At 39.4% G+C, this 23074-nt stretch overlaps 1 pseudogene; it reads right to left on the bottom strand.

Moving 5' to 3' along the window:
- Nucleotides 1–358: 358 nt before the first annotated feature.
- LOC118842187 lies at nt 359–11815 on the bottom strand (annotated as a pseudogene).
- Nucleotides 11816–23074: the final 11259 nt, after the last annotated feature.

Below are 23074 nucleotides of genomic sequence, written 5' to 3'. Positions count from 1 at the left end.
CGGGCCCTGACCTCATGGAAGAGTCCTTCCCTAGGTGAGCAAAGTCCTCTTAGTGACTCATTTGGAGAGGACAGAGGAAATCAGTGCACCAAATTAGAATCTGGGGATTCCAGAAAGCCAGTCAATACTCTGAACATCTATCGGAAACCAAAGCTCTAGAGGACTAACCAATAAATCCAACACTTTGGAATGCTACCTAAGAATGCAATGCTCCAGAACATTTGGGACAACTAACTAAGGACCCAACATTCTGAAATATAAAACCAAGAACCCATATTCAAGATCACAAAGCAGCAACCACACACAGCAACCCGAAAAATCAATGCTTTTCTCACAGTTCAGCAGATGGCCTCAGCCTTTACTTGTCTGCTTGGTCTGAATCATGGTAAGATACATGGAATAAGACATGGGGACATGTTGTGACATTGAGACAAACCAGATTCTTCAACGTGGCTGTCTTGACAATGTTGAAGCCAGTCTCACCACCAAATGTGCTTGGTTTCCAGTACTCAGGAGAACATATAGGGTTCCCCAAGAGCCCTCTGAGGGAGAAGGGAACCCCAATCTCTACTATGTTCTCCCCAAAGATAGAACTGGGCAGAGATTTCCCTATAAGCAAGCCTGGGTAGAACTCCAAGGCATCAATATCTCCATATAGCTCTTCCAGCTCTGCCGAATTCTGCTTCTCTCCCACAAAGAAGGAAGGAAGAAATAGACCAGATCAGCTCTTCCTCCTACCCTGGAAATAAATAGGTATATGCCCAGGGTAATTCTGGGTAGTAACCTTCCCTATTCACCCCTAGAGACAGTGTGGTATACCAGACAATTTGGTGAAGTAGTAAGTAGAGTGTCAGACATGGAGTTAAAGTCCTGAATTCAAATTCTACCTCAGATGCATAGTAACCTTAGAAATCTGAGAAAGCCACTTAACCACTGTCAGCCTGTTTCCTCATCTGTATAACGAAAATAATCATAGCTCTTGCCTCAGAGAGTTGTTTCAGAGATCAGATGAGACAATAAGTATAAAACACTTTGTAAACCTTAAAGTGCTATATAAGGGTAAATCATTATTGTTATCATCATCTTAGCTTTCTCACTTCTAAGCCATGTAATATTGGGCAGGACACTCAATATAATAGCTACATCAGAGGCTTTGGAGTCAGAAAGGCCTGGGTTCAAATTCTGCTTCAGACATTCACTAACCGTGATTCTGGGCAAGTCCCTCATCTGTAAAATAAGAGGGTTGGCCTCAATGGCATCTGAGGACACTTACAGCTCTAAACCTCTGATTCTATGGGCCTGTGATCTGTGCATGAGACTTAGTTTTTTCTTTGAAAAATAGGGACAACATCAACCGTTCCTTTAACATGAGAGTATTAGACTAGGACTGGGACCAAATGCCCAACTAGGGCATGAGATTTTGGGGGGAAACACACCATGGGCCACAGATAATATGAACAAAGAAATGCTTCTTCTCAGGAAAGATGAAGATGAACAGTATATAGCAAGTTCTTCAAATCTATCATCTAATAAATGCATTAATAGTTAGAAATTAAATCTCTACAAATGAATTTGATTTTAAAGCTATGATAAAGAGAACTGGAGCTAGCCAGGAGCTAAGGAGACAAAAGAGAAAGGATAAAGAAAAGGATAGCAAGGACAATAGCTGTCTGTGTTTCATGATACTCCAGTTTGTTCAAGGACCAACAAAGTATGAATTGGACTCAGAGCCCACACTGGCCAGCTCCAATATTAGACCATGCATTAAATGGCAAAATAAGAGTGTACAAAATGTTTACATCTTTAAGTATCCGAGCTGCTTTGGATTCCCGAGGCCATGTCTCATGGAGAGGCCAAGAGCTAAAAACTAAATATGTCAACACAAGTGAAATGTAACATGGCTAATTAGCAATCTTTCAAAAACTGTTCTACATCCCAATGAGGTTTGAATATTAACCACTCACATAAGCTTCTGAATTCTGTTCTGGTCAGCCTGCAGGGTTCACTTATGATTCTCTTGTGCTTATCATGGCTTTCTTCAAATAGGAATAAATTACCATTCTCATTCCCAATTCATGTTAGTATTTTTACTACCTTTTTTATTTCCACCCCTCTTGGGAGAGGAACCCTAGGTTATAGCTCAAAACAGATATGTCCCAGAAGTAGACAGGGTGATGGTGATGGGCCACTGAAAATGAGAGTGGGGATCCCACCCTGAGGAGCATCTAGGCTTCTTTAGCAATGAATCTGGCATACAAGCAGATGGCTATATTACAGAACAGGAAAATCCAGGTACTCAGCTTCAGTGAGTCCTAGTAGCAGTCGCCTGTAGCCCCCATGCTGGACAAATGGAACAGATTAGTAACACTAGTAGTAGTAGTAGTAGTAGTAGTAGTAGTAGTAACAGCAGCAGCAGCAACAGCAGTAGTATCAGCAGCAGCAAAAGAAGATAAAGAAGAAGATGGAGGAGGAGGAGGAGGAGGAGGAGAAAAAGAAGGAGGAGGAGGAGAAGAAGAAGGAGAAGGAGAAGGAGAAGGAGAAGGAGAAGGAGAAGGAGAAGTAGAAGTAGAAGGAGAAGGAGAAGGAGAAGAAGAAGAAGAAGAAGAAGAAGAAGAAGAAGAAGAAGAAGAAGAAGAAGAAGAAGAAGAAGAAGAAGAAGAAGAAAAGGTAATAGTAATATACCCCTCCAAAAGTCTTTCTTTTGAGGCTTCATTGTATTTGAAGGTGACCCTGGGGACTCAAAGGCCAATCCCCTAAGACATAAGTATTTGTAGGTCCTACAACAAGTTGAAAAGGTTTAAATTATGTTCCCAGCAATAAGACCATTCATCTGTTGTCCAAAAACCAGCCCACCTAAGTACAAGTGATCAAAATTTTGCCACAGAAGCTCAGGAAGACCACTTACTATATACTAAAGAATAGAGGCTAGCACCTCTCCATATCCCTCCCAAACAAGAAAGGATCCTTGAAGTATTACTATTATTAGTATTATTACTGTTATAATTCATCCTTATTCTCACAGCTTCCTTCTCCCTCAATCTATTCCAATGCCCAGCCTACAACATGAGGTCCTCTTCTTCCCAGATGAGAAACATGGAGTCAGAGGCTGGGGGAAGCCAGCGTGGGTGCCACTGACCTGTGAGCTCCTTAAAGGAGGTGTAGGGTTTCAAACCAAACTTTTTGCAATATTCATTGAACATGTAACAAACGTTGGTTGATGTTCCTGACCCCACCAATCTGGGAAAGAAGAGGCATGGCCATGCCACAACCAGAGAGAAGGAGCCATCTCCAAACTTAAAAAAATCTTTCATATATAATTTTGGTTCATTAAAACTAAGGATTAATGAGTAAGGTACTCGGTTGTAGCTATTTATTCCTATGTGTAGGAGTGTTGATAAGTTCTAAAACTGGAAGAAACCAAAGGGATCACCTCATCTGATTTTGGCTGGTAAGTGGAACAGTGGATAGAGTTCTGGGCCTAGAGTCAGAAAAATCCCTTTTCCTGAGTTCAAATCTAGCCTCACATTCTTATTAGTTGTGTAACCTTGGGCAAGTCACTTAACCTTGTTTGTCTCAGTTCCTCATCTGTAAAATGAGCTGGAGAAGGCAATGGCAAACCAGTATCTTTGCCAAGAAAACTCCAAATGGGTTCATGAAGAGTGAGAAATGACTGAAACGACTGAACTACAAAAATAATAATGATCTGACCTCCTCTCTTTTCTACACATGGGGAAACTGAAACCCAGAAAGGTTAAGGAATTTGCCCAATACCAGCTGAAAATGGTAGTGCTAGGACATGAAAACCTGAGTCTTCTGACTCTGATTCCAGACTCTTTTGCCATATCACACTGTCTGTAAGGGATAAATTCATCACTTGAAAAGTGTCAGTGGTTTTCCTACAGAAAAACATTTTCCCTATTCTTTTTAAAGCAGAGGTGAATGGGCGAGCATCCTCTTTTTCAGTTACCTGTGCCTTTCGAGAACCTTTCTATTGGGACTGCAAAGCCAGAAGCCAGAAACCAACAGCTACATCCACATGGTGGCAACATATTAACTTCAGGGGAAATAGCCAGGAACAAATAAATGCCATGGGACTAGACATGAAAAGCCAGGCCTTTCAGAAGATCATGGATTTAGATCTGGAAGGGACCTAAAACATCATCTAATTCAGCCTTTTCAGTTTTAAAGATGAGTAAACTAAGGCGCAAAGGAAAGTGGCTTGCCCAGAATCATACATGTAATAAGTGGTAAGGCTGGTATTTGAATCCACCTAATAATAATAATAATAATAATAGCTGGAATTTATGTAGTATCTTAAGGTTTGCAAAAACATTTTACAATATTATCTCATTTGATCTACATAACAACTCTGGGAGGTAGGTACTATTATGATCCCATTTTACAGTTGGGAAACCTGAGACAGACAAAAGTTAAGGGACTTTGGCTAGTCAATATCTGAGGCCATATTTGAACTCAAATCTTCCTGACTCCAAGCCCAGCAATCTATCCACTGCACCACCAAATCCATTATGCATTCTCTTCTAGTAGTGTTGTAATTTGGGGGATTTCTGGGGGGAAATAGTAGAATTTATATTTGGGCCAATATACTGCTTGGGCCTGAAGTATACAAAACACTTCCATGTGTGTTATCTCTACTTCTCTCACAGGATTGCTACAAAAGAAGCAACTGATAAACCCTAAAGTCATATAAAATGTGGGCTATTATTATTTCACTTAACCTTCATATTTGTTATTCTGTCCTTTTTCACAGATGATGAAACTGAGGCTCAGAGAGGGAAAGTCCAAGGACTCCAACCCAGGTTTTATAGGATGATAGTATTTAAGAGTCAGACGGCATTTAAGAGGTCTTCCTTTGATAGACAAGGCTCTGGGCCCCTGAGAGTGATCTGCCCAAGCACACATAAGTAGTAAGCCGGCATTTGAACTCATGTCTTCTGACTCCAAATTCAGCATCTCTTCTACACTACCGTTTTCAGGGTGTATCTACATATTTTTGTTTTTTCACGGGATTTCATTTTAGGAGTATCTTGTTTATTTGGAGCAATAGCATGGTACCATTGTACTACAAACTAATGAATACACTGCTGGTGGCATTGTAATCCCTACAGTGCAGTCCTCTCTGTCCTCCTTCCCGAGTACCTTTTCTTGCACTAGATCTGTGATTGTATTGGTATAAAGAGCTCCCAGTGAGAAAATTCCCTCTCCCAATACACATCAGCACCTACTCTGCAACTTACTATTGCCTGGGAGCACTGAGAGGTTCAGTGCCTTGCCCAGGGTCATACAGCCAGGGGGCTTTAGGTAAGGGACTTGAACCCAGGTCTACCAGACCCCAAAATTCAGCTGCTAAACCACTACACCATAGCTGCCTGTCCTGTGGGAATCATAAACAGGTTCTGAATTTCCTGGCTTCTAGGTATTTCCATCCGCAGTTTGGGATCTGCTGCCACCTGGTGGACAGGCCTGGTAGCACCTGGTTTAGGGTTTTACATAACTAAGAGGTAGCCAGTCTCCCACACTCAGTAAATCAACCAACCAACCAACAATAGTAATAGGTATCGTCTATATAGTGCCTTATGGGTTGCAAAGTGCATTCCATATGTTAACTCATTTTAGATGCACAACAATTCTGTGAGGTAAGAGCTATACATTACCCCCACTTTGGAGAAGAAACTAAGGCTGATCTAGATTAAGCGACTTTTCTAGGATCACAGTTAGGAAGAATCGTAGTCAGGATTTGAACCCAGGGCTTCTTGATTGCAAATCCAGAACTTTGTCCACTGCACTACCCAGCTTCCACTAACAAGTTTTGATAGAGTAGTGAATAGATTGCTGGACTCCTCCAACCGCTGGAGTGACCTTTAGCAAGTCATATAACCTCTCTCAGCCTCAGTTTTTCTCATCAGTAAAACTAGAGTGATAAATAGTGCCCACCTAACATAAGGGTCAAATGAGACGATATGGGTAACCTTAAAATGTTATATGACTGAGAAATATTATTATTATATTACAAGTACCAAAAGCAAGATAGCTCCTACTCCTGGGGTACTAACTGAATAAACGACTGCCTTCCCAATCAACTATATTTTTTTAAAAAGTCAAAAGAATAAGTTTCCTTATTGAAACAACAGGGCCAGGATTCAAGCCAAGTCTTCTGAACCTACTGTCATGGCTTTTTCCATTGCTGCCTCATTTGGGGTATAGCCAAGCTGGGGCAGGAGGATGGGAATGGGGGGTCAAGGCCATTCTGGGACCTACCTGGCCTGCCTTCTGTCAGGAGAAGGCGTCCACCAAGGCTTTTTGGGATAGTCCAAAAGCATGGAGGTGTTGAACAAAAACTGCTCATAATTGTATTCCTGTTGTCCCACCACAAAGGAGTCAGGCATGAGAGGGTGCCAGTGGTAGAGATGGTTAAACTCCATGGAGATGTGGTTTTGATACTGAAACTGGACTCCAAAAAGCAGTTCTGGGTCAAACTTCAGCTTCAAGAAGTAGCCACTGAGGTGCTGCACATAGTCCTCAATGACGATCTTGATGGTTTCCCCTGGAGGGATTGATCAGTACAGAAGGGTCAGACGAGAGAGAGACTGTACCAGGCCATGGTTCATTCCTCCCTTTCTTGAACTGAGCTAGGTCATGCATGAGGTAGTGTCTAGAGAGGCAGAGCAATGTCATGCAGAGAGTACCAGATTTGGGGGGTCAGACAACCTGAGCTTATGTTCTCGGTCTGCTACTTAATACCTCTGGAACACTGGATAAATTCCTTGACAGTTGGGCTTCACTGTTCTTATCTGTAAAATGAGAGGGCTGGACAAGGTGATCTCTAAAATCTCAAATCTACAATCCTATCTGGGGACTCCAGGCCCTCCTGACCCCTCAAATTCCCAAAAAGGCACAAAAGGCAGTTCTTCAAGGGTCTCAGGCACCGTCAGTCTCAGAGAAAGCAAAGCACAAAGGAGGTTGAGATAAAATGATGTCCTCGGTCAAGTAGGTAGAATCAAAGAATTAATTTGTTAACAAAATTTGTTAACAAAGGCAAACAAAAATTGCTAACAGAATTTGTAGCAAAGGTTAATTTGTACCCAATGGGATTTTTTTTTCCCTCAGTTTCATCTGGAAAGAATTTATTTCTAATGTTCAACATGTTACTTTACATATAAATGGCAATCAATGCTTCACAAATTTTAACAAACTTGTGATTTTATTCTTCAGTAATAAAATAAATTAATATAAAACTTATACTACTAAACGTGGGTACCAGCCACTAGGAAGCTTATGAATGTGTAAAGCATTTGCCCTATTTATGCCTTTGTCCTCTGATTTATGATTGTGCCCACCTTCCATTTACTCTGTACATATCTTGTGTGTATCTAGTTATTTTCATGTTATCACCCCATTAGATTGTGAGCTCCTTGAGGGCCCATGTTTTTGTTTTTCTTTCTGCTCCCCTTGGTACAATGCCTGGCACATAGTTGGCATTTGATAAATGTTTATGACCAGTTAACTTGTAATTAAAAGTTATGAGAATCTACATGTATTCAGCTAATGCAATCGCTAAGGAAGATTATTAGCTCAATTAATGTACTAATTAGTTAGGAGAGGGAAAGCTAGAATAATGACTTAATTCACTTCCTTAACTATAGTGAGCTGGACTGCCCCTGGGGAAAGAACGAAGTGGTAGCCAGGAGTGACCCTGAGCAATGAAAACTTTGAATTTCCCTAGAGGAACAGGAGCAACTGGGATCATAAGTCCTTCCACACTATGTCCCCTGGCCTCGCCTCCTAGAGACAAGCCTGGCTAACACAGGAAAGTGGAGGGGAGAAACAGGTTTTACATAACAACTAGCATTTATATAGCATTTTAAGGTTTTTCAAAGCGCTTTACAAATATTTTCTCATTTTATTCTCATAACAAGAACCCTGGGAGGTCGGTGCTGTTATGACCCCCATTTTGTAGATGAGGAAAGTGAGGCAGACAGAGATTAAGTGACTTGTCCAGGGTCACACAACCAGTAAGTACCTGAGGCCAGTTTTGAGCTCAGGTCTTCCTGACCCCAGGTCTAGTGATCTATCCATGCACCACCTACCATAAAACATGTTAGAAAACAGAAGCTAGAATGTCAGCATTAGAGATCTAGGCAAGTGAAACCTAGCTGCTTGCCAAAGATGACATAGCTAGTGCTTGGTTTATAGCCCAAACTCAACCTTGAGTCCAGTGCCTTTTGTTTCATCATATGCTCCAATACTGTCACAGGCTTTGGGGAGAAGAGCTTATAACACTGTCTTGAGGAATCTGGACTTAGGGAGAGATCTTCCCCTGACCTGTGAGGATGAGTCGGGTTGTCTGAAAGAGCAGCTCATCGTTCCAGGTGGGGTGCTCGGCTCTCAAGAGGTCAATTGTGTTCCTGAAGACAGATTGTAGCACATGTCATGAGGCCTGGGAGCAGTCCAAACACCTCCTGGCCCACGGCCATCTGGTGAGATTCAGGCACATCGCAGGGTACTTCATGGATGCTTGAGTCTCAGCCACTGATGGTGGATACATCTCCCTATCCACCATCTACAACAGAATCAGAGGACTTGATCACCCATGGAAGGTCAGAGATCATCTCCTCTAGCACTCTACCCGGAAGAGGAGTCTCAGGAGCAATGCTGACAAGTGGCCTTCCAGCCCTCTCCAGTGGCAGGGAATTCACTGTCTCCTAAGACAGCTTGTCCTATTGCTGGACATTTCTGATGATTAAGAAACCTTATGCTCTGCTCAAATATGTCTCTGTTAACTATTTAAATTTCTGTCCCATGTGATAACCTTGCAGAGATTTGAAGTCAGTTGGAATGTAGCCTCTTCACCCACCAGGCCACCCTGCTCCTGTTCCTGCCCCTGAAACCACTCCATCTCCTCATTCGGCATATTGGACTCTCAGGGGAAATGTTTCATGCAGTGTGGAGAGGGGTAGAGGACCAAAGGATCATCAGGCATCTCCATCTCCCAGCTGAATGCCTCTCACCCAAGACACACCTAAAGGAAAGGAAACCCCTTGGGACCTGGCAGACTGATCCCACTCCCACCCTATACCAAACCTGCACCTCCTTCTGGCCATTCCAGGGCAGGCAAGTGCTCAGACTTTACTTGTCAGAACCTCAGGACTACCTGAAACTTGAGCTTCCCATCCTTAAAGAGGCAGAGTTGGTGCTGGTGCTCCAGGTTGTCTCCATAAATGTGGCCAAGGTCCACCTGAGAAGACCAAAGAGAGAACTCACTTAACTTGCCTCTAAATTAGGACTTTGGAGGGAGGTAAGGACAAAATACAGACACTAGGGCCAAGGCAAAGGATAGAGTAGAAGACCCCATGGAGATTCTCCCAACCTCAGGGATCTGATAAGAAGTAAGCCACATGAAGTCAGGTACCAGGTAGTTTGGTTTGAGTTTTTGGTCATGTATATGCAGTGCCTAGTGTGCCTGACACATTAGTAAATGCTTTTTGATTGTTTGGAATGATTGAAGTTCTTGGATGCATGAGATTGCACACAGGCATGCACACACCCACAAAGACATGCATATATACACCTACACATATAAACATGAATACAGTCATACACCCACACATATGCACACATACACACGAACACATGCGGACATATGCAAATACACATGGTATATACATTTGCACGCATAGTACACTCGTATAAACACATGCACACTCACATACATAGAAATAGAATTTGGGGAGGATAAAGTCACTTGTTTGTATTTAGAACCTTTAGCCTTATCATTACCAAGTCACATTTCTATAAAGCTTTAAAGTCTACAAAGTGCTTTTTCTACAACTGCCTGAGGTAAGTAAGCACTTTGTAAAGATTATTATCCCATTCCACAGATAAAGCAACTCCTCAGACAGATGAAATGATTTCTCTAGGGTCATATAGCTTAGAGCACTGAATTTGGAGTCAGTCTGTTACTTCCCACCTGTGTGACCTTAGACAAGTGATTTGCCCTCTCTAATCCTCAATTTTTTTAAATTTTACTTTATTTTATTTTACCAGAACACAAATAAAGAATAGAGAAAAGAAACAAAAACATATCGTAAACTTAAATATTGAAACTTAAATGCAAAGTAAGAAAGGAAAAAGGGTGTCATGTGCATAGCAGAACATAAGAGAGGATTCAAAATGTGTAACAACAATTTTCGTTTCAAGAAAGCCTATATGATAAATAATACACCTTGAGTTGAGAATTGTCCATCTTTTCTTTGCTACCTTGTGTTTTCTTTTGTTCTCTGCTGTGCACTTTTTAACTTTTTTCCATCCCCCCAGAAGGCTGCAACATAGTTTAGATATGTTTCTCAGTATATATATATATATACAGATATATATATACAGTATATATATATACAGATACAGATACACGCATACACTTATGCATATATATGCATATATAGACATATACTTTCCCACACGTACTCTACTCCTGATGTTTATTTTTATGTTTGTACATATCTCTTGTTTCCTATCCCTCCTGCTTTCTCTACTTAACTTCTACCCACTACATTGCCCTCCTATTACTTGCCTACCCCCCTCCTCCACCAACCGCCCTGCCCTCCTATTACATGCCTTCCCCCTCCAAAGATCCTTCCTCTATCCTCCCATTCCCATTGATCTAAACACCCTTTACCTGTTCCCTCAGTCTCCCCTCTAAAATTCTCTCCCTTGTCCTCTCCCCCCTCACTAAACCCCTACCATTTTATTTCTTCTAAATTTAGAAGACTTTTATACTCTTCTAAATTTATATGTATTGCTCCCTCTTAAACCCATTCCCAGTGAAAGTAGGTTACCAGAACTACCAGCCCTCCTCCCCTGTCTAAATCCTCTGTATCCTTTCTTCTTCTTGCACCTCTCTTGTATAAAATAGTTACTCTTTTTAGCTGTTTCTAAATGGTTTTACTTTTTAAATTCGTATCATAGCCAGATTTATCCCCCTCTTTCTTATAAGCTTGACTATTATTAATAAGAATGCTAGACATATATTTTGCATTTTGTGTTATTTAAAAGGTAAGCAGTCTGTTCTTGTAAATCCCTTATAGTCAGTATATTTCTAACTTTGTTCCATTATTCTAGTGTTACATAATTAGTTTACAACTCAAACTCCTGTGTATGATGCAAGCATATATATTTTCGTGTATATATTATTTCACAGCCTCAGGGTACAGAGACTACTCGGGAAGCCCTGGTAGAGGGTTTGTATGCAAATCCCAAGCTATCATTAGAGAGTTTTCTCTCTTTAACCAGTAGCACAATAATAAACCATTTGTGTTTCATTACTACCCAAGGCCAGAATTCATACAAACCTGGGCTTTTCAGTGTGCCCCTATCAGACTATGAGCTGAACCTGTGGTTTTGCTGTGTAACTCTGATACCTGACTCACTAAAAATAGTGGGTCCTCAGGCTCCATAGAAACACTTAAAGTTATAAGGTCCTAGACTTAGAAAGGATCTTAGAGATGTCTGAGTCCAATCGTCTCTCCCCACTCTAATCCATCCTCGACTCAGCTGTCAAAGTGATTTTCCTAAAGAATAGGTCTGACCACATCACCACCCTACTCATTAACCTCAGCTAGCTCCTTTGTTGCCTCTGAAATCAAATATAAGTCTTCTCTTTGGCATTTAAAGCTCCTTACAACCTGATACTTTTCTACCTTTCCAGGCTTCTTATACTTTACTACCTTCGATGAACTCTGTGACACAGCTAACACTTGCCTACTTGACGTTCCTCACAGTTGACATTCCATTTCTTCATGCCTGGAATGCACTCTCTCCTCATCTCTATTTCCTAATTTATTTGGCTTCCTTTATAATTCAGATCAAATCTTGCCTTCTGCAGGAGACCATTTGTGGTCCTCTAGCAGTCTATGTAGAACCAAGCCCTTGCTTTCCCCTCTAGGGTACATGTTACTTCACTAACAAAACCCAGCAGGAAGACCTAGAAAGAGAAATTCCATTCAAAATAACTATTTGATATATACAATATTTGAGAATCTACCTGCCAAGGCAAACACAGGAACAATGTGAGTATAACTATAAAACATTCTTTACAAAAATCAAGGGACAATAATTAGAAATAATAATTGTTCTGGGCTGGGATGTACCAATATAATAAAAATGACAGTATTAGCTAAATCAATTTACTTTTTCAGTCCAATTCTAATAAAACTATCAAACACATACTTTATGGAGCTAGGAAAAATAATAATAAAATTCACCTGGAGGATCAAAAAGTCAAGAATCTCAAGGGAAGTAAAACTAAACGGAAAGAAAGGCAGCCCAGCAGTATTCATATCACAAGCTCTACTACAATGCAGAAACAAACAGAATTATTTACTACTGCTTAAGAAACAGAAAAGTCATTATTTAGATGCACATACAGAAGAAAACAAACCGTAACATAACGGTTGATAAACTGAAAGTCCCCAGCTATCGGAATAAAGACTGCATCTGACAAATATTGTTGGGAAAATGGGAAAGAAGTTTAGCAGACATTATGTTTGGAACAGCATCTCATTCCATGAGCCATATAAAAGCTTCAAATGGATACATAACCTAGGCATAAAATTTCACATCATAAATAAGTTATAACAACATAGAAGGAGATAACTTTTTGCACCTACAGAAAGGCATGGAAAGAAAATTCTTGACTAAACAAAGGGCAGAGAAGATTTACAAGACATAAAATAGATAATTTTGACCACACAGAACTGAAAAGCTACACAAACAAAATCAGTGCAGTTAAAACAAAGAGGGAAACAGTTAACTGTTAAAAAAAATCTTTACAGAAAGTTTATTTGACATGCAAGATATATAAGGAACTGATTTAAATATATAAGAATAAGAGCCAATCCTCAATAAACATTAAATGGTCAAAGAATATGAAACAGGAAGTTCTCAAAAGAAGAAATCCATGCTACCAACAACCATATGAAAAAATGCTCCAAATTACTAATAACAAGAAAAACTCAAATTAAAACAGTTCTGAGGTTCTACCTGAGAATCATCAGATTGGCAAAGCTAACATAAAAAGGAAAAGAATAATTGTTAGAAGGGCTTTGGAAGAACAAATACACAAATGCAATGTTGGTAGAGCTGTGAGTGCAACTGACCCAGCCATTATAGAAAGCAATTTGGAATTAAAAGTCACTGAACTGTGCAGACCTTTTAACCTACCATTACTAAGCATAATCAGCAAAGAGAGGAAAAAAGTAGGAAAAGATATGTACAAAAATATTCACAGTAGAACTTTTTATTGTAGCAAAGAACTGGAAGGAAGGAGGTGTTGTTCATCAATTGGAAATGACTGAACAACTTATGGCATATGACTGTAATGGGATAATATGCATTATAAAAATAATGGAAAGGGTTGGATTCAGAGAAAAATAGACTCATGAATCGATGCTGAGCAAATGAGCAGATTCAAAACAATTGATACAATGACCACAGTACTATAGAGAAACACACCCTTGGAAAGACTTAAGAATTGATTGATGTGATGAGCAACACTTCTAAGACCATTGATAAACCATGCTGCCTACCTCCTAAGGGAGAGGTAATCAGCTCAGGACGCTGAATGAGATATACACTTTTGCTCATAGTGAACAATAGGTGTTTCACTTGACTATACTTCTTTGTTACAGCGAAGAATTTGTTTTCCATTGTTGGGGAAGGAACAGGAGCTAAGGTAGGGGAAAGAATAGTAATAATAAGGCTGGGAAAAAAAGGAAAGAAATAAAACTGCCATTAGGCAGTTTTTAAATGTATTTAACAGAGGAAAGTTCAGAGGAAGAGGCAAACAAGAAAAAAACTTTGAAACTATTATTTTATTCATTTAAAAAAGGTGAGTTGTATGTGATAGAATCTCACATTTATATGCAAACCTCTTTTGTCCTTTTCTGAAGATAGGAATGTTCATGTTTGCTGGTATATATCAAGTTCATAATATCAAAAAATAAAAATTATTAAAAAGGAAAAAATAGTGATTCAGCCACCCAGGGACCTCAAGTGTTAACAACTTACTAAGTGACTTCCTGCTTCATCATCTGTGAAATGGTCATCGTATAATTTTGCTCAACATCAGTTCATATAAGTCTTCCTAATTTTCTCTGAATCCAACCCTTTCCATTATTTTTTATGATGCAATATTATTCCATTACAGCCATTCCCAACTGATGAATTGGGGAATAGGTGATTTCTAAAGGCTCTTCCACTTCTAAAATGCTATGTGCTAATGTACCTTCCAGTTGGGGCATCTGGGTGGCACCGCAGATAAAGTACTGGGTATGGAGGCAGGAAGATGTGAGTTCAAGTCCAGCTTCAGACACTTTCTAGCTCTGTAACCTTGGGCACGTCACATAATACTGTTTGCCTCAGTTTCCTTATCTATAAAATGAAGTGGAGAAAGAAATGGGAAAGCATTCCAGTATTTTTGCACAGAAACCCCCAAACTGGGTCATGAAGAATCAGAAATGACTGAACAGCAACAATAACCTTCCAGTTCTACAATCTAAAATTTATTCCAGCTTTGAAATTTTATCCTCCATATTCTGACATTTTTATTCTAATATCTCATTTATATTCCATGTCAGAAGGTCCTTTCTAGCTCTAACATTATAAGGTCTCTTTCAGCTATAACATCTTAGCAATCTATTATGGGGAAAGGGATGGGGAAGAGAAGTGGTGCGTAGCCAGAACGAGGAGAGGAAGGTGCAAATACCACAGCCATCCCCACTCCCAGACAGGCTTTTATTCAAGGAGAAACAAACAAGTATAATGAAAAGAGCTCTGGTTCTAGAGTCAGAGGACCTGGGATAAAAGACTCCTCTGATGACTGTTACCTGTATGACCTGGGGCATGTTACTTAACCTCTTGAGCCTCAGTTTCCATCTCCAGCAAACTAAGGCATTGGACTGGAGAGCCTCTGAGGTCCCTTCCAGCTCTCCTGATCTATGATCCTATAGATTGGGGAAAGTAGGGGAGAGAAAAAGGGTCAATTGCCCAAGTCCTACCCCACCAACAGACACAAGAGCAAGCATGAGAAAATTATGCAAATAATTTTGCTTATGATCCATCTGCCTTGGGCACTGCCTCTCTCAAACCTGAGAGAGAGTATTTTCTGCCCTGGACCTTAGAATATAGTGTTAAACCTGGAAGAGATCATAGAACATAGAATATTAGGCCTAGAAGAGACTTAAAACATAGAATTATGGAAATTAGAATACAAACTTTTAGCATTGGAAAGTTCCTTAGAACATAGAATATTGAAAGAGAGGACATAGAATATTAAAGCTAAATTGTAAAGACCTTCAAGTGCACCATCCTCATTTTACAAGTAAGGAAACTGAGTCAGAGAGAGATGTGACTACCCAGTGGATAACTACTCTTCAGGAGTTGCAGATGGGCACATGTGGGCCCAACAGGGCAAATCCACTGTAGACTCCAGTAGACCCCAGAATAATGACTAGAATGCTTCCTTTCTCCCTGACTCTCAGAGTTTGCAGAGCCCCAAATGGAGAGTCTTGTGTCCCTTTCCTTACTTTCCAGCTCTATTCAGGGAGCAGACCGCCCCACCCCCAGGATCAGGGCAAGAGAATGATCAGAATGAGACATACCTGCAGCAGGGCTCCCAGGAGCAGAAGATGAAGTTTGCAGCCTTAGCAACAGAATGAGCGAGAGATGTGGCCCTGGTCAGGAAAGAGGTTAGAGAGGTCAGAATGGAAAGAAAAGGACAAAGTAGGAAATGAGATAAAGAAAAGGAGATGGAGAGAAGGAAATGCAGCAGCAAAAGGGAAAAGAAGAAAGGAGGGAAAGAAAAATAGAAAGGAAAGGGAGAAGATAATAGGAAGGAGGCAAGATGACATGAGCGGGATGAGAATAAGAGGAAAGAGGGCAAGAGAAATAGGAGAAGAGGGGAAGGAGAGAAGAGAAGGGGAAAAGAAGAGTAAGGGAAAGGGGAGGGTGGGTAGGACAAATGAGGAGACAGAGGAGCCCTGGCTGGGAGCAATAGGCTGCCTTGACCGAACTCACAGCTCATGGTGGGCAGAGGGAGCTTAAGAGAGTTTACAAGCTGGCGAGCAGCTGGCCTCCATCTGTCTGGTACCAGGAGCCCTGGCCAGTATGGTCTCCAGCCTCTTGTAGTACTGGGCTGCCCACCTTGGCTTCTCCCAGTTTTTTCTCCTTGCACTCCTGCTCTCTAAACCTCCAGTCAGCTCCACCCCCTCAGACAAGCAGGGGGAGGATGAATGGGGCCCCTTGGAGCCGTGGAGTGGCCTTTTGGAATCGTAAACTCACAAGAAATGAAAGGGACCCGCAAATGCAAATTCTCACTAAGAATCCTTTATAAAATCCCTGACTGAAAATTGTGGAAAGAATTTTTACAACCAGTGTCTCTGATAAAGGCCTTGTCGGTAAAATATACAGGGAACTGAGTCAAATTTATAAGAATACAAGTCATTCCTCAATTGATAAATGGTCAAAAGATATGAACAGGCAGTTTTCAGAGGAAGAAATTAAAGCTATCTATAATCATATGAAAAAATGCTCTAAATCACTATCGATCAGAGAAATGTAAATTAAAACTCTGAGGTACCACCTCATACTTATCAGATTGGCTAATGTGAGAGAAAAGGAAAATGATGGGTGTTGGAAAAGAAGTAGAAAAATTGGAACATTAATGGTGGAGTTGTGAACTGATCCAACCATTCTGGGGAGCAATTTTGAACTATGCTCAAAGAGCTATAAAATTATGCACACCCTTTGATCCAGCAATACCACTACTAGGTCTGTAGTGATCATGAAGAGATTATAAAAAAGGAAAAGGACCCACAAATACAAAAAATGTTTATAGCAGCTCTTTTTCTGGTGGCAAAGAATTGGAAATGCCCATCAATTGGGAAATGGCTGAATAAGTTGTGGTATATGAATGTAATGGAATACTATTGTGCTATAAGAAATGATGAGCAAGTGGACTTCAGAAAAACCTGTCAAGACTCCTATGAACCAGTGCTGAGTGAAGTAAGCAAAATCAGGATTGTATACAGTACATTTTACATTATATACAATGTATACATTGTATGTAATAACAGCAACATTTGTGCAATGATCAACTTTAATAGACTTGGTTCCTCTCAGCAATACAATGCTCTAAGACAATTCCAATTCTGGTGGTCGTTTGCTTCTTTTCTTCAATTTACTAGTGTAGCAACAATGTTGCTAGCAGCTGCTGTGGGGGTATAAGGCCCAATAAGACGAGCAACAAGAGCTGCCAGCACAGATTCTTTGATCTGCTTTTCTAAGGAAAGCAACTTTAAGGGGTTCACTTAGTTCAGGAGGAAAAGCCAGCACCCTAAATTTCAGAGCCAATACGAATTACAAGCATACATTATATAAACAGAGCAAATAAACACTAATCAGCAGACTGGCTGTCCAAGCAATACATAGTTACCAGTGAAGCACAAACATCTGGGTTTTCAAGTGGGGGGGGAGGAGACTTCCTCACAGCGGCTACCCAGAATCTCATCTAGTCAAGTCACATGACACTGTTCCAGTGAGTGAGAGCCCCAAACAAAATGCTAACCTTTGAGTTTATATACCCTTCTTAGGGCCCAAAGGCTTCACATCTAATCAGCGAAAAGGGTGTAGGCCTGGGGCTTAGCACCTAGCAAGATTTAATCAAAGGCACTTGATTACTTTAGCATTATAAAAGAGAAAAAAGTAAAAAAAAAGTCCCACCTTAATTAATATTACAACTAGTTCTTGCTCTTCCCCAATATTAGATTGCCAAGGAACAGAACAGCAAGGAGTTAAATGTATCAATAAGGAATTAACACAGAGTAAGTCTCCTGCCAACTCCCAATTAGGCAAGCTATTAAAAGTTTCGGATAAGAGATAACTACCTGATAAGCTCCAGCTCAGTTGGACTGGACTCATGTAACTGTAAGGCAATAATAACAATATAGATGATAATTGTCCAAATGCCTATGTAGTTCTATATTGCAAAGTATATGAGACTCTCCACATAGAAGGTAGAAGAAGTAAACCATTTATTCAGACACCAGAGAACCATATCCCATAACCAAATGCTCATCTCCCACAGCCAGTCAGTCCACTTCATCATAACAGCAAGGAACCCAAAACATTCAATACAGAATATCACAACCCGGAGCCTCTTCATCCCAAAACCTCTTCGACCCCCGGGGGGGGTCTTCCCCAAAACAAACTCACAGTACAGTTAAGTCAGTCTGTTCAGTTCTAACAATCCTGAGGGCAGCCATTAGCAGCCATAACATCTCTCTCTCAGCATTTCCTGTGACATAACTTCCTTTTCCTGTCAGAAAGCTCCTTCCACCACATGTAACTTAGGCTTCCTGTGACATAAGCAGGTCACACGGCCTATTAATGGGCGGGAAAGATCTTCAAATCTAATTGCTACTACAACTCAGTAACCAAGGTTTATAATTGTTGGAAACAAATTTGGCCAGATGAATATGAGACCAGACTTGAAAAATCTAGAAGCTAAACTAGTGGATTATTGATGTTGTGGGGCAGGACTTCCAAACCAAGACTTTCCCTCATTATCTCATTCATGTAATCCAGGTTTCTCACAAAACAAAAACCGTGGTGATATCTGGTGCCAAGATGGAGGAGTGAGGCAGGAACTTACCTGAGCCCTCCCAAATTCCCCTCCAGACAACCTTACAATAATGCCTTAGGACAAATTTTGGAAGAGAGAAGCAACTTACCAGCCCCAGACAGCTTGAAGAGTAGAGAAGAAAAGTCTATTTCACTGACATGGAGCTTGGTCTGCAAGCAGCAGCGGCAGGCTATATCCAAGAAGGCCTGCAGCAAGGCCACAAGTCTCAAGGAAAACTACCAGTAAGCCCCAGCCCAAAGTGCAAATCAAAAATGACTTTAAAAAGCAAATAAAAGAAGTAGAAAAAATTGAGGAAAGAAATTAGAGTAATGCAAAAAAAAATGGAAAAAAAAGTTAACAGCTTAGTAAAGGAAACACAAAAAGTGGAAAAAGATATACAAAAATTTGCCAAAGAAAACAACTTCTTAAAAAGTAGAACTGGGGGCAGCTAGGTGGTGCAGTGAGTAGAGCACTGGCCCTGGAGTCAGGAGGACCTGAGTTCAAATCCAGCCTCAGACACTCGACACACTTACTAGCTGTGTGACCTTGGGCAAGTCACTTAACCCCAATTGCACTGCCTTCCCCCTGCAAAAAAAAAAAAGTAGGACTGGACAAATGTAAAAGGAGACTCAAAAGTTCACTGAAAAAAATAACTCCTTGAACTTAGAATTGGGCAAGTAGAAGCTAATGACTCCATGAGAAATCAAAAACAATAAAACAAAAGCAAAGGAATCAAAAAATAGAAGAAAATGAGAAATTCCTCATCGGAAAAACAACTGTCCTGGAAAATAAATCCAGCAGAGATCATTTAAGAATTATTGGACTACCTGAAAGTCATGATCAAAAAAGAGCCTGGACATCATATTTCAAGAAATTATCAAGGAAAATTGCCCTGATATCCTATAACCAGTGGGCAAAATAGAAATTGAAAGAACCCACCTACCACCACCTGAAAGAGATCCCAAAATGAAAACTACAATGAACATCATTGCCAAATTCCAGAACTACCAGGCCCAGAAGAAAATATTACAAGCAGCCAGAAAGAACCAATTCAAATATGGAGCCACAGTCAGGATGACACAAGATTTAACAGTGTCTACATTAAAGAACCAGAGGGCTTGGAATATAGCATTCCAGAAGGGAAAGGAGCCAGGATTACATCCAAGAATCATCTATTCAGCAAAAAATGAGTATAATTTGTCAAGGTAAAAAAATTTATTTTCAATGAAATAGAGGACTTTCAAAGCTTCCAGATAAAAAAAGACCAGAGCTGGACAAAAAAAAAAATGATCTTCAGCTACAAGACTCAAGAGAAGCATAAAAAGGTAAACAAGAAAAACAAAATATAAGAGACTCAATAAAGTTAGACTGGCTTTTATTCCTACATGACAAAATGATACTTGTGACTCTTTGGAACTGTGTCACTATTAGTGCAATTAGAAAGAATAGATATAGGCAGAGGATGTGAGTGTAAATTGATTATGATGGGATGATATTAAAAAAGTAAAATTAAGTGGTGATAAAGTAGATTGCACTGGGAGAAGAGGGAAGAGAGATAGAATGGGGTAAATTATCTCACTAAAAAGAGGCACAAAAGAGTTATTTCAGTGGAGGGGAAGATGGGGGGCAGGTAACACTTGAACCTTCTCATCAGAATTGGCTAAAAGATGGAATAACAGAGTCAGTTGCATATAGAAATCTATTTTAGGGGCAACTAGGTGGTGCTGTGAGTAGAGCACCAGCCCAGGAGTCAGGAGGACTGGAGTTCAAATCCAGCCTCAGACTCTTGACACATGTACTAGCTGTGTGACATTGGGCAAGTCACTTAACCCCAATTGCTCTGCCAAAAAAAAAAACCAAACAAACAGAAATCTATTTTACCCTATGGGGAAATAAAAAGGGACAGAGATAGGATACAGGAGTGAGGAACTGATTGAAGGTAGAGCACATTGGGAGAGGCAGTGGTTAGAATTTAAATACTTGTAAGGAGGGACAGGGTGAAAAGTGAGAGAGAGAAGGATAAACAATGGAAAATGTGAAGAAGGGAAATACACAGTTATCATAATTGTAAATGTGAATGGGATGAACTTACCCATGAAATCAGAAGTGGGTAGCAGAATGGATTAAAAACAAGAATCCTACAATATGGTGTTTACAAGAATCACATCTGAAGCACAGAGACAGACGTACAGAGTAAAGGCAAGGGGTTGGAGCAGAAACTATTATGCTTCAGCTGAGGTAAAATTTAAAAAAGAAGGAGTGGCAATCATGATCTCAAACAAAGCAGAAGGAAAAAAATAGACATAATTTAAAAAGATAAGGAAGTAAGCTACATATTTCTAGAAGTCATAACAGATAATAAGGTAACATCAATACTAAGCACTTATGTACCAAATGGCATAGCTTCTAAATTTTTAAAGAAGTTAAATGATTTATAGGAGACAATAGACAATAAAATTATGCTAGTGGGGAGCCTCAACTTTCCCCTGCTCAGAATAAGATAAATCTAATCCAAGAATAAACAAGAAAGAAGTTAGAGAGATGAATAGCATTTTTTAAAAACTTAGATATGATAGACCTCTGGAGAAAATTGAACGGGAATAGAAAAGAATATACCTTTTCTCAGCAGTACATGGGCACCTACGCAAACATCAACTGTGTATTAGGGCAAAAAAAAAACCCTCACAACCAAATGTAGAAAAGCAGAAATTAAATACATCCTTTTCAGATTATAATGCAATAAGAATTACATTCAATAAAAGGCAGTGGAAAAGTAGATTAAAAATTAATTGGAAAATAAATAATCTAGTTTTAAATGATAAGTGGGTCAAAGAACAGATCACAGGAACAATCAATAATCTCAATAAAAAGAATAACAAAAATGAGACAAGATGCTAAAATTTATGGGATGCATCCAAAGCTGTACTCAGAAGAAAATGTATATTTCCAAATGCTTACATCAATAAAATAGAGAAAAAGCAGATCAACAATTTGGGTACGCAACTAAAAAAAACTAGAAAAAGGACAAATTTAAAATCCCCAATTAAACACCAAATTGGAAATCCTGAAAACCAAAGGTTAGGTTAATAAGATTAAAAGTAAGAAAATAATGAGCTAATAAATAAAACTAGGAGCTGTTTCTTTGGGGGGGGAGCCAATAACATAGATAATCCATTGGCAAATTTGATTTTTAAAAGGGAAAGAAGAAAACCAAATTACCAGTATAAAAAAAATGAAAGAGCTGAATTCACCACCAATGAAGAGGAAATTAAAGCAATTATCAAGAGCTATTTTGACCAATTTTATGCCAATAAATCTGATAATGTAAACAAAATCGGTGAATGTTTATAAAATTATAAATTACCCAGAGGAATGGAAGAGGAAATAGAATAATGAAATAACCCCATTTTCAAGAAAAGAAAATGAATAAATCTTCAATGATCTCCTTAAGAAAAAACTCCAAGGACTAGATTGTTTCATAAGTGAATTCTCCCAAACATTTAAAGAACAATCAATTCATATAAACTATTTGGGAAAATAGACTAAAGTATTTTTACAATACAAATATGGTTCTAACACCTAACCCAAGAAAACAAAAACAAAGAAGGAAAACTACAGACCAATTTCCCTAATGAATTTTGATGCAAAAAGTTTAAATAAAATACTAATAAGGAGAATACAGCAATATATCACAAGAATCACACATCATGACTAGGTTTGATTTATACCTGGTATGCAGGGCTGGCTCAATATGAGAAAAACTATCAACGTAATTGACCATATTAGTAACAAAATCAACAGAAATTGAATCATTATCTCAATAGATACAGAAAAGTCTTTGATAAAATACAACACCCATTCCCATTAAAAACTCCAGTGAACATAAAAATCAATGGGGCTTTCCTTAAAATGATAAGTATGATCTATCTAAAACTATCAGCAAGAATTATCTATAATGGAGATAAGCTAGAAGCCTTCCCAGTGAGATTGGAGGTAAAGCAAAGATGCCCATTATCACTACTATTATTCAATATTGTACCAGAAGTGCTAACTATAGCAATAAGAGAAGAAAAAGGAATTGAAGGAATTAGGACAGACAATGAGGAAACAAAACTATCACCTTTCACAAATGTAAAAAAGTTCCACCTTAATTACTGATACAGTATGATTGTATTCTTAGAAAATCAACTAAAAAGCTAGTTGAAATAATTAACAACTTTTGCAAAGTTGTAGGAAATAAAATAAACCCACATAAATCATTAGCATTTCTATCTTTACCAACAAAGTCCAGCAGCAAGAGATAGCAAGAGAAATTCCATTTAAAATAACTAAATTCAGTTGGGAGTCTACCTACCAAAATAAACCCAGGAACTATATGAA

The sequence above is a fragment of the Trichosurus vulpecula genome, chromosome 3, assembly GCF_011100635.1.
Source record: "Trichosurus vulpecula isolate mTriVul1 chromosome 3, mTriVul1.pri, whole genome shotgun sequence".
NCBI lineage: Eukaryota > Metazoa > Chordata > Mammalia > Diprotodontia > Phalangeridae > Trichosurus > Trichosurus vulpecula.
This window is presented reverse-complemented; position numbering and strand designations above follow the sequence as displayed.